A 12,253-nucleotide genomic window follows, 5' to 3' on the forward strand; every position below is an offset into this window, starting at 1 on the left:
TCTCTTTCTCTCTCTCTCTCTCTCTCTCTCTCTCCTTTTCTTTTTCTCCTCCTTTTTCCTTTCCTTCTTTTTTCTCTTCTCTTTTTTTGCCTTCTTTTTCTATTTTCTGTTCTTTTTGTTGTTGCTCTGTTTTTCTTTTGTTTTCTTTAATTTTTTGAGTTTTTTAGTTTTGTCTGTTTTTTGTTCGTTCATTTATTTGTTTTATTTTTGTTTTCTTGTTTTGTTTTGCTTTTTTGTTTTTTTGTATTTTATTTGTTTTGATTGTTGTGTCATTTTTCAGTGTGTGTGTAGTTGTTTTTTGTTGTTTTGTTTTGTTTGTTTTGTTTGGTGGTGGTGGACCCAACACCTGTCCAGCAGCCAAGACGACACTGAATTTGTAGAAACCACTGACCACACCCTTTAGCCTCCTGTAACCCCACCCTGTCCACCTATAGCTGCATTGCTAGGGGCACTCTGGGTGGCAGGATTACCCCTGCCCCCACAAACCATGGAAGAGGTTTTTTACAAGCAGCAAGCAATCCAAAACAGCCTGGGGAGATTTGGGTGGTAAGCAGTGACCCAAAAATGGACTGCAACCATTTGGGAGCAGCTCTTGGGAATTTGTGAGCTTGTTGGGCAGGCTGGCTACAGTGTCCTCAGGGTGCAATACAAGGTGGTCACAGGCCAAGTACAGACTTAAGATCTAAATCTGCATTAACGTTGTAAAAACCACTGGCCACATTTTGTGACTCACTTGAATTCCACCCAACCCAGCTAGTGCTTCATCACCCACCGAAGGCCTACTCAATACCAGGTCAACCAGCCAGACACATGCTCCTAAGGAATCTCATTCAACAGTTGGACCTTACAGGCAACTGACAGGTGGCAGCAGGCATCGGAGGCCCTGTGCCTTTTGCTAAGCTCCTCGGGTCCAATATTGATGGCAGCCAGTCTCAATACACAGAGAGGCTACCCCCACATGCCTCCAGGTCCATCACAGGCAGCAGACAATTACACACAGCTTTGAGGCACCTACCAGGTAGCCATGGGCTAGTAGCCAACAGGCAGGGCTAAAACTGCCTTGCACGAGAGCCTTGCCCAAGAGACACTAGAAAAAATATACCTAGAGGCCAACTTCAGACCAAACCAGAGCACTACCTGATTTGACCTACAAGCAGCACACCCAAAGGGAATTCTCAACAGGCACAAGAGCCTGCAAGGCAAAGCTTCCTATCAGGGGTCAGCCCTCACATAGCAGCTCACACACTGGGGGCTTTGCCAATCCTCATAGCTAGTCAGCGTGCAAGTCAATCCCACCCACTGACATGCCAAAAACAATCAAGGCTCAACTACAACAGGAGAACACTCACAACACAAGGGACACCCCTGGAACACATGTACAGGAGATTAGAGAGACTGAGCAATTTGACTACAAAGGACACATCCACAAAAGGTCACCCAGCAAAGACTGAGAGACATAGGTAATCTACTTAATACATAGAAGCAAACACAGAGTGACAACTAGAATAAGGAAACAAAGAAACATGTCCCAAGTAAAAGAATAAAAGAAACCTCCAGAAATGGAACTGAACGAAATGGAGGCAGTCAACCTACCAGATATTGTGTTTAAAACACTGATGATAAAAATGCTTAAGGAATTTAATGAAAATTTCAACAAAGAGATAGTAAGCATGAAGAAGGATATATAAACCATGAAAAATAACCAGTCAAAAATAAAGAATATAATAACTGAAGTGAAGAATACATTAGAAGAAATCACCAGCAGATTAGATGAAGCAGGGGATTGAATCCATGATTTAGAAGACAGAGTAATAGAATTCACCCAATCAGAACAACTAGAAGAAAAAAAGAATTAAAAAAAAAAGGAACATAGTTTAAGAGACTGTGGGACAACATCAAGCACAACATTCACATCATAGGAGTGCCAGAAGGAGCACAGAGAATTCCAAACAAGATGAATCCAAACAGGCCCACATCACAGTTAAAATGGCAAAGTTTAAAACAAAGAGAGAATCCTAAAAGCAGCAAAAGAAAGAGAGCTAGTTACTTACCAGGGAACTCCCATAAGACTATCAGCTGACTTTTCTACAGAAAATTTGCAGGCCAGAAGGGAATGGCAGAAAATATTCAAAGTGATGAAAAACAAAGGCCTACAATGGAGATTGTTTTGCCCAGCAAGGCTATCATTTAAAATTAAGGGAGACATAAAGAGCTCCCCAGAAAAGAATAAGCTAAAGGAATTCATTACCACCAAGCCAGTATAGCAGGAAATGTTAAAAGGGCTTCTTTCAGTGGAAGAAAAGTGAAAACAGACTAACAAAGACCAGAAGTATGAATAATAAAATGGCAATAACTATGTACCTATCAATAATCACTTTAAAAGTAAATGGATTAAATGCTCCAATCAAAATCTATAGCATAGCTGAATGGATAAGAAAACAATACCCATTCATATGCTGTTTACAAGTGACCCACCTCAGATCAAAAGAAACACACAGACTGAAAGTAAAAGATATTTCACACAAACGGAAATGAGAAAAAAAACTGGGGTAGCAATATTTATATCAGACAAAATAGACTTTAAAATGAATACTATAATAAAAGACAAAGAAAGGCACTTCAAAATAATAATGGGATCAATCCAATAAGAGGACATTACCCTAGTAAATATCTATTCACCCAACATAGGAGCACCTAAATATATAAAACAGATATTGACCAACATAAAGACAGAGATCAACAGTAACACTATCATAGTAGGGTGCTGTCAACATACCACTGACACCAAGGGACAGATCCTCCAGACAGAACATCAATACGGAAACAGTGGCCTTAAATAACACATTAGACCAGTTGGATTTAATCTATATTTTTAGAGTATCTCATGCCAAAGCAGCAGAATATATATTCTTCTCAAGTGAACATGGAACATTTTGAAAGATAGACCATATGCTAGGCCACAAAACAAGTCTCAATAAATTTAAGTTTGATATCATATCAAGCATCTTCTCTGACCACAGTGCTATGAAACTAGAAATCAATTACCAGAAGTAAACCAGAAAACACACAAACACATGGAGGCTGAATAACATATTACTAAATAATGAATGTGTCAACAATGAGATCGAGAAAGAAATCAAAAGATATCTTGAGACAAACAAAAATGAAAACACAATGACCCAAAATCTATGAATACAGTGAAAGCAGTCCTAAGAGGGAAATTAATAGCAATGCAGGCTTACCTCAAGAAAAAAAAAATCTCAAATCAACAGTCCATCTTTACACCTAAGGGAATGGAACAAGAACAGCAAAATAAGCCCAAAGGGAGTACAAAGAAGGAAATAATAAAATTATAGTAGAAATACATGAAATAAAGACAAATAAAAACAATATAAAAGATCAATGAAACTAAGAGCTGGTTTTTTTGAAAAGATAAACAAAATTGGCAAGCCCTTAGCCAGACTCATGAAGAAAAAGAGAGGACCCAAATTAATAAAATCAGAAATGAAGGAGGAGAAATGACAACAGACACCACAGAAATACAAAAATAAAATTAAGAAAATACTATGAGCAACTATATGCCAACAAATTAGACAATCTGGGAGAAATGGATAAATTTCTGGAAACGTACAATCTTCCAAGGTTGAATCAAGAAAAAAACAAAAAATCTGAACAGACAAATTACTACCAATGAAATTGAATCAGTAATTAACAAGCTCCCAACAAACAAAAGTCCTGGACGAGATGGCTTCACAGGTGAATTTTACCAAACATTCAAAAAAGAGTTATCTTTCTCAAACTATTCCAAAAGATCTACAAGAGAAGGCTCCAAAGCTCATTTTATGAGGCCATTATTATTCTGATCCCAAAACCAAAGACATTACACAAAAAGAAAACTATAGGCCAATATCCCTAATAGATGCAAAATCCTCAACAAAATAATAGCAAACTGAATTCAGCAATACATTAAAAAAGATCACACACCACAACCAAGTGGGATTCATTCTTGGTTGTTTCAGTATCCAAAATGCATGGTTGTTTCAGTATCCAAAAATCAATTAATGTGATATACCACATTAACAAAATAAAAAATAAAAATCATATGGTAGGTAATATCAATAGATGCAGAAAAAGCATTTGACAAAACCCAGCATCCATTTGTGTTAAAAACTCTGAGCAAAGTGGGAATAAAGGGATCATATCTCAACATAATAAAGGTCACATATGATAAACCCACAGCTAGCATCCTACTCAATGGGGAAAAGCTAAAAACATTCCCCTTAAGATCGAGAACAAGACAAGGTTGCACACTTTCACCACTTTAATTCAACATAATTCTAGAAGTTCTAACAACAGCAATCAGATAAGAAAAAGAAATAAAAAGTATATAAATTGGAAAAGAGGAAATAAAATAGACATTATATGCAGATGACATGATACTATACAGAGAGAATCCCAAAGACTTCATCAGAAAAAATCTATTAGAACACATAAATGAATTTAGTAAAGTAGCAGGATACAAAATTAATATTCAGAAATCAATTGCATTTGTATACATCAATAATAAGCTATCAAAAGGAGAAATCAAGAAATCAATACCATTTACAATTGTTTCAAAAACAATAAAATACCAAGGAATACATTTAATGAAGGAAGAAAAAGACTTGTACTCGAAAATTATGACACAGAAGAGAGAAATCAAAGAAGATACAAATAAGTGGAAACATTTACCATGCTCATGGATAGGAAGAATTAGTATAGCTAAAATGTCCATACTACCTAAGGCAATATATAGATTCAACACAATCCCTACTAAATTACCAATGACGTATTTCACAGAAATAGAACATACAACTCTAAAATTTACATGGAACCATAAAAGACCCCAAATAGCCACAGCAATCTTGAGAAATAAGAACAAAGTGGGAGGTATCACGCTACCTGACATCAAATCATACTACAAGTCTATAGTAATTGAAACAGCATGGTATTGGCATAAAAACAGACATAGACCTCAATGGAATAGAATAGAGAGCCCAGAAATCAATCCATGCCTATATGGTCATTTAATCTATGACAGTGGAAGCAAGAATTTACATTGGGATAAGGATAGTCTATTTAATAAATGGTGCTGGTAAAACTGGACAGACACATGCAAAGAAATGAAGCTGGACCACCTTCTTACACCATATACAAGAATAAATTCAAAATGGATTAAAGACTTAAATGTAAGACCCAAAACCACAAAACTCCTAGAAGAAATATAGGAAAGTAAATTTGCAGACATTACCCTTAGTAATATTTTTACTGATATATCCCTTCAGGCAAAGGAAGCAAAAGAAAAATTAAACGTGGGATTACATCAAACTGAAAAGCTTTTTCATCCCTTAGTAATATTTTTTCTGATATATCCCTTCAGGCAAAGGAAGCAAAAGAAAAATTAAACGTGGGATTACATCAAACTGAAAAGCTTTTTCATCCCTTAGTAATATTTTTTCTGATATATCCCTTCAGGCAAAGGAAGCAAAAGAAAAATTAAACGTGGGATTACATCAAACTGAAAAGCTTTTTCACAGCAAAGGAAACCATCAATAAAACAAACAGGCATCCTCCTGAATGGGAGAGGATATTTACCAATGATACATCTGATAAGGGGTTAATATCCAAAATTTGTAAAATCCCCATATAAGTTAACACCAAAAAAACAAACAACCCAATAAAAAAAATGAGCAGAGGACATAAAGAGACATTTCTTTAAAAATGACATACAGATGGCCAACAGACATATGAAAAAATGCTCAACTTCACTAATTATTAGAAAAATGCAAATATAATCCACAGTGAACCACCACCTCACCCCAGTCAAAATGGCTATCATCAATAAATCAACAAACAAGTACTGGTGGGGATGTGGAGAAAAGGAACCCTCATGCTCTGTTGGTTGGATTGCAAATTGGTGCAGCCACTATGGAAAACAGTATGGAGGTACCTCAAAAAATTGAAAATGGAACTACCTTATGACCCAGAAATTTCACTCCTGGGTATTTATCCAAAGAAATCCAAAATATTAATTTGAAAAAATATAAGCACCCTATGTTTATTTCAGCGCTATGCACAATAGCCAATATATGGAAACAATTGAACCATCAATAGATGGTTGGATAAAGAAACTGTGGTACATTTATACAATGGAGTATTATTCGGCCATTAAGAATGAAATCTTACCATTTGCAACGACATGGATGGACCTAGATTATATTATGCTAAGTCAAATAAGTCAGATGGAGAAAGATAAATACCATATTATCTAATTTATATGTGGAATCTAAAGAACAAAAAATATGAACAAACAGAAATAGACTCAGACATATAGGGAAAAAAACTGATGGTTGCTAGATGGGAGGGTGGTGGGGATGAGGGAGAAGGTGAAGGGATTAGAAAGTACACATTAGTAGTTACAATATAGTCACAGGGATATGAAATACAATTTGGGGGATATACTCAATAATGTTGTAAAGATTATGTAGAGTGCCAGAGGGGCACTGGACTCAGTAGGGAGATCACTTCATAGACTGTGTAGACACCTGAACACGGCACTATACACCTGAAGCTGAAGTTGAATAATATTGAATGTCAACTAAAATTAAATATGTATATATTTTCGCGGGATGTGGAGTATAGCATAGGGATTAGAGTCAATGGAATTGTAACAGCTAGATTCAATGTCAGAGGGGTAGTAGATGGGGGTCAGGGTTATCACTTTGTGAGGGTTATATTTATACATTGTCTATTACATTGTTTTGTACACCTGAAACTAAAAAGAAAAAGAAATCTCTGCAACCACACACACACACACACACACACACACACACACACACACACAAAACACCTTTCACAATACATTTGTATGTAATAGGAATTTGAATCCCATTTGTTGAATCATTTCTGCCCCTATACACATTCTTTCTCTGCATCAATCTTTCTTTGTGTCTCCTGCTTTCCCACTCTTCTCTCTACTTCTCTAACTTTCCATCCACATCTGTGCCATCACTGAATGTAATTCTTAGTTCACAAACTCACATTAAGATGTACACTTGAAAGGGTTTTTTTTTTAATCAGTTACAAAATTATTTTATTTAGTTTACTTTCTAAGTTTTCAGATGAGACAGTTTTAAAAACTAAGTGATCAACCTATTCTTTAAGATGATATTATCTAAAATCATACACAGAGAAATATTTTGCTATATATATTCTTGGGGACTAAAGGTGGGTGTAATGCGGGGTCTCTGGTCCTGCTCCTCACACCAGAACTCAGAATATAGTGAGGCCAAAAAGGAACAACGACTCCATAGACAGAGGAGTCATACCACTATATTCTCGCTGGTGGCTGGACAAGACACAGGAAGCAAATACCCGCCTCTTCCACAATATGGTGGTACATTCCCAAGCAACCAGTCAAGCGGTCCATCAAATCAGGGATGAAAGACAATTCCCCATAGCACACATACTCGTTCACCAGGGTTGTGTGTTGGCCTCACAATCTGTACCCTCTCCACAGGGCGAGGGCTCCAAGTCCTCCCCATCCTGGGGGTGAGGGACGACCTTGACCTCACCCGACTCCTCCACCGAGGACTCAGCAACCGTTTCTTCCTGGGACTACAAGTCCCACATCTGGGCCACCCCAGCAAGCACCTCCCAGCCCACATGGCCACAACAACCTTCACTTTCTCTGGCCTGTGCTAGTTGGAGAACTGTCCACATCTTCCCACCCCTTCATGGGGATCCAAATCCTTAGAACAGTGGCCACTGGGTACCACACACTGTGTAGGGGCCACATGTCCTCCTGCCCAGAGTCAGACATCATTCCTACCTGGCTGGAATCCTGTTTGCTACACCAGGTGTCCAAGTGAGTGGTGGCCTCGGTGTAAGATCTCCACAACTCTAAGAGCCCACAGCAGCAGCAGACCACCAAAAGGAAGGTGACACCCGTCACAGCCAACAGGATGGTATGCCATGTGGAAGGTAGAGAGGCCCCCCAATTCACCGAGGGGTCACATTTCTCCCAGGCACATTGCATTTCCTGCTCCAGGCGCCGCTCCTCACCGACCGCTTGAGACTGAGTTTTCATATGCATAAACTGCTCCATTACCCCTTTGAAAATTCTGGCCAGCACCATACCCTGCTCACTACACCATGTATAATGCAGGGTCTCAGCTCCCACTCCCAACACCAGAACACAGGATATGGTGAGGCCAAAAAGGAACAACAATAGAGCCATAAATGGAGGAGTCATACCGTTATATTCTCAATGATGCCTGGTCGAATCACAAAAGCAAACATCTGCCAGTACGCCAACAAGGGGTCTTCCTGCACCCCCATCTCACTGATGGCCGGTGAGACACAGGAGATAGGACCAACACGATCCACAGTCCACAATCCGCGCTTGCTAACCACACTTGCTAGCTGCAATTCGCCATTCCCTTCTCTGCCTGGAAACCAACCAACCAACCAACCAACCCCCTAGGTTAGCCACGGCAGTTATATTAGTGGCTAATGGCTAACCGGTAACAACTGATGGCCATCTACTACACCAGCCAGCACCTTTCCACATGAGGTCGAGAGCCTGGAAACTGCTCTCTGGAGCTCTGTCCCCACAGTGGGTAAATCTAAAGGTGTCACTGAGCTGCTGAGCTTTCATTCTCTTCCTTCAATACATCCTGAGTACCATCAGTCAGTTCCAAAGAACCTCAGACTACCCATAGAGAGGTGGGGAGACACATGTCAATTTGTACATTAAATTTCTGTAAAAGTTAACTTCCTTCTTTTTTAATTTAATATAAACTAAATATAAATGAAAATTATGTTTTATTTATATCACATTGGAGACCATTAGTCTAAAAAATGTCTCTTTTAATACCTGTTTATGCTCTTCAAAAGATATTATAGGCTATGTTGAAAAACATCCTTCCATCAAAATCTAACAGTTAACGTATTTTCAAGGTTTATCCATATTGTAACATGCATCCATATTTCAAGCTTTTTTATAGCCTAATAGTATTCCGTTGTATGGATATACCACATGCTATTTATGCATCAGTTGATGGACTCTTGGGCCTTTTACATTTTCTAGTTATTATGAATAATGTTGCTACGATTGTTCATGGACAAGTGTTTTATTGAAATATGTTTTCATTTATCTTGTGTATATACCTAGGAGCAGAATTACTGGGTCACATTGTAATTATTTTTAACCTTTGGAGGAAATTTCAGACTGTACCATTTTACTTTTTTTGTTTTGTTTTGTTTATTTTTACATTTTACTGTTGTGGGGACAGAGTCCCAGAGAGCAGTTTCCAGGCTCTCAACCTCATGTGGAAAGGTGCTGGCTTGGGTAGTAGATGACTGTCAGCTGTGGCTAGTTGGCAGTCAGCTGTTACCAGTTAGCCAATTAGCCCCTGATATAACTGCCATGGCTGTGCTGGTTGGGGAGTTGGTCAGTTGGCAGGCAGAGAAGCGGACAGCAGGTTGCAGGTCATGTGACTCCAGCCTCCAGTGAGACTATAGTACCACCAGTGAGACTATAGTGGTGTGACTCCCCTACCTATGGCTCTGTGGGTGTTCCTTTTTGGACTAGCCATATCCTGCGTTCTTATGTGGGGAGAGGGACCAGAGACCCCCGCAGGCCATCGTGCACGACAAATGGCACAGCCAGTAGGGTCTCCCACATGACAGCCAGCAATGTAGAAAGGGTCCAATTTCTTCAGATTTAAATCAATACTTATATTTTTCTTTTTGATTACAGTCATCCTAGTGGGTATGAAGTGATATCTCATCTAGGTGATGATTTGTAGTTCCTTAACAGCAAATGTAGTTAAGCACCTTTTCATGTGCTAATTGCCCATTAGTGTATCTTCTTTGGAAAAATGCCTATTCAGATGCTTTGCCCATTTTTTACAGAGGTTTTTACTATTGAGTTATAAAAGCTATTTATTATAGATTCCCATCCCTTATCAAAAATATTTGCAAAATTTCTTCTATTCTGTAGTTTGTCAGCTCACTTCCTTGACAGTGTCCTTTGAAGCACAAAAGTTTTTACTTTTGATGACATCCAATTTATTATTATTATTATTATGTGTTGTTGTTGCATGTGTTTTCGGTATTATGTTTAAGTCACCATTATCTAACCCAAGGTTACAAAAACCTATGCCTATATTTTCTTTTAAGAGTTTTATAGTTTTAGCTTGACATTTAGGTATTTTATCCATTTTGAGATACTTTTTATATATGGGGTGAATTCCATTTTTTCAAAAATATGTACTATAAAAAAATATATATTTGGTCTTTTTCTGGTACCACTGTTCCTAAAAGTCTTGAAATCTCCTGAGGCGTAGAAATGTCTTTTGTATGCTAATCATATGACTGATGACTTGGGCCTCCTGGATAGTTTCAGGATTGAGGCAGATCTCCAGAAAGAACAAGCCGTTCTTAGAGAGTCAGAACTTTCAGCCCCACCTTGCAACTTCCATGGAGAGAACAGGGGCTGGAGATTTGAGTTCAATCACTAACGGTCAATGATTTACTCAATCATGCCTATGTCGTGAAACCCGCATAAAAACCTCTAAGTGGTGGAGTTCAGAGAGTTTGTAGGTTGGTAATACATCGATGTGCTTTGGGAAGTCGTGTGCTTTGCGAAGACATGGAAACTCCACGCACCAACGTACTCCCCTATACATTGACTTACGCATCTCTTCATTTGGCTGTTCCTCAGTTGTGTCCTTTGTCAATGAGTAAACATAAAGTGTTTTCCTGAGGTCTGTGAGTTGTTCTAGGAAATTACCAAACTTAAGGAGGACGTTGTGGGAACCTCGGACTTAGTGAGACATGCTAGTGGACCCAGAACCGGCAACTGGTGTCTGAAGTAGGGAAAGTCTCGTGGGACTAAGCCTTTTACTGGTGGAGACTGTGCTTATTCCAGATAGTGTCAGAACTGAACTGAATGACACTCAGTTGATGTTGGAGAATCAAAGAATCACAGAATTGTAACGTTGTTTTGATTATTAGAAACCTCCCTCCCTTTCTCTTCCTCTTCCCCTACCCCTTCTTCCCTCTCTCTCTCTCTCTCTCTCTCTCTCTCTCTCTCTCTCTCTCTCTCTCTCCCTCTCCCTCCCTCCCTCCCTCCCTCCCTCCCTCCCTCCCTCCCTCTCCTAAATACCATAGCAGAAACAGTAATGCTTAACAAAATACATTTGCTCTTCAATACTTCCTAGCCCCAGGGTAATGAAAGGCCAATGGATCTGTAAACAGCTCAGGCAGTGAAAAGCCCATCTATGATTCTCCAGTTTCTCTTTCCTGCTGTTGAGACTTCAGAAGATCTTTTCTGAGATGTCCTACTGGCCATCAACCCAGTCCTTGAGTTATTATGTGGAGTAGAGGCCTCTGCTGACCTTTGCTAGATATACATCATGAACAATAAACACACTTCTATTGTGTTAAACCAAGTTTTGTTTTCTTTGGTTTGTTTTGGCTACCACAGAATATCATAGCCTATCCTAACATATGTCTTTCTACTTATAATTTTCCATTAGCTCTCCAACTATTAAAAAGTAGAACAGCTTTTATGGAGAACTTGATGAAACTGCTTGTCTCTGCTTATTTAACATAATGACTTTAAGAGTATGATAATTTGTAGATTACAAAATGTTTTACATAAATAAGTTAACATAATTTTTCTTCTTTGAATTTCTGGGTTAAGCAGAGTGTTTTAATATTCACACTTTACAGATAAGGAAACTGGGTTTGAAGTGGTTGAGGAAATTAATCACTTAACATTGTATGCCTAGCCAGTAGCAGATTTGTCCTACAAATCTTGGTCTATTTTCTCCTGGTCAATACGTTTTTTCAACCCTGGGCTTTCAGGACTCCTAGGGCCACTCTTTCTAAATTGTTTACTCATAATTTTCTATGTTCTGAATAAACTAGGTATTTTATGCTGTTGGATCAATTAGGGTATTTCAAACAAATAATATATTCAATTAAACTATCAGTCCAATAGATGATTGGATTTTTTTCTCAAGCCGTTTTTCAAAGATTACATGCGAAGTCTAAAAGAATCAAATGTGATCATGGACAATATGCTGGTTATCATCATTCAAGGGAGTTTTTTAATAGAAATTATTGAACTTCATTTTTTGCAACATCTTTGTCTGGCTTTGGTATCAGAGTAATGCTAGCCTTGTAAAATGCATTTGGAAGT

General features: G+C 38.4%; 1 long non-coding RNA gene across 5 annotated transcripts in view; it reads left to right on the top strand.

Moving 5' to 3' along the window:
- Positions 1-12,253, top strand: part of LOC308488727 — a 521,148-nt gene that overhangs the window by 472,000 nt on the left and 36,895 nt on the right. The window lies entirely within an intron of this gene.

The sequence above is a fragment of the Rhinolophus hipposideros genome (genome assembly GCF_964194185.1).
Source record: "Rhinolophus hipposideros genome assembly, chromosome: 2".
NCBI classification, from domain to species: domain Eukaryota; kingdom Metazoa; phylum Chordata; class Mammalia; order Chiroptera; family Rhinolophidae; genus Rhinolophus; species Rhinolophus hipposideros.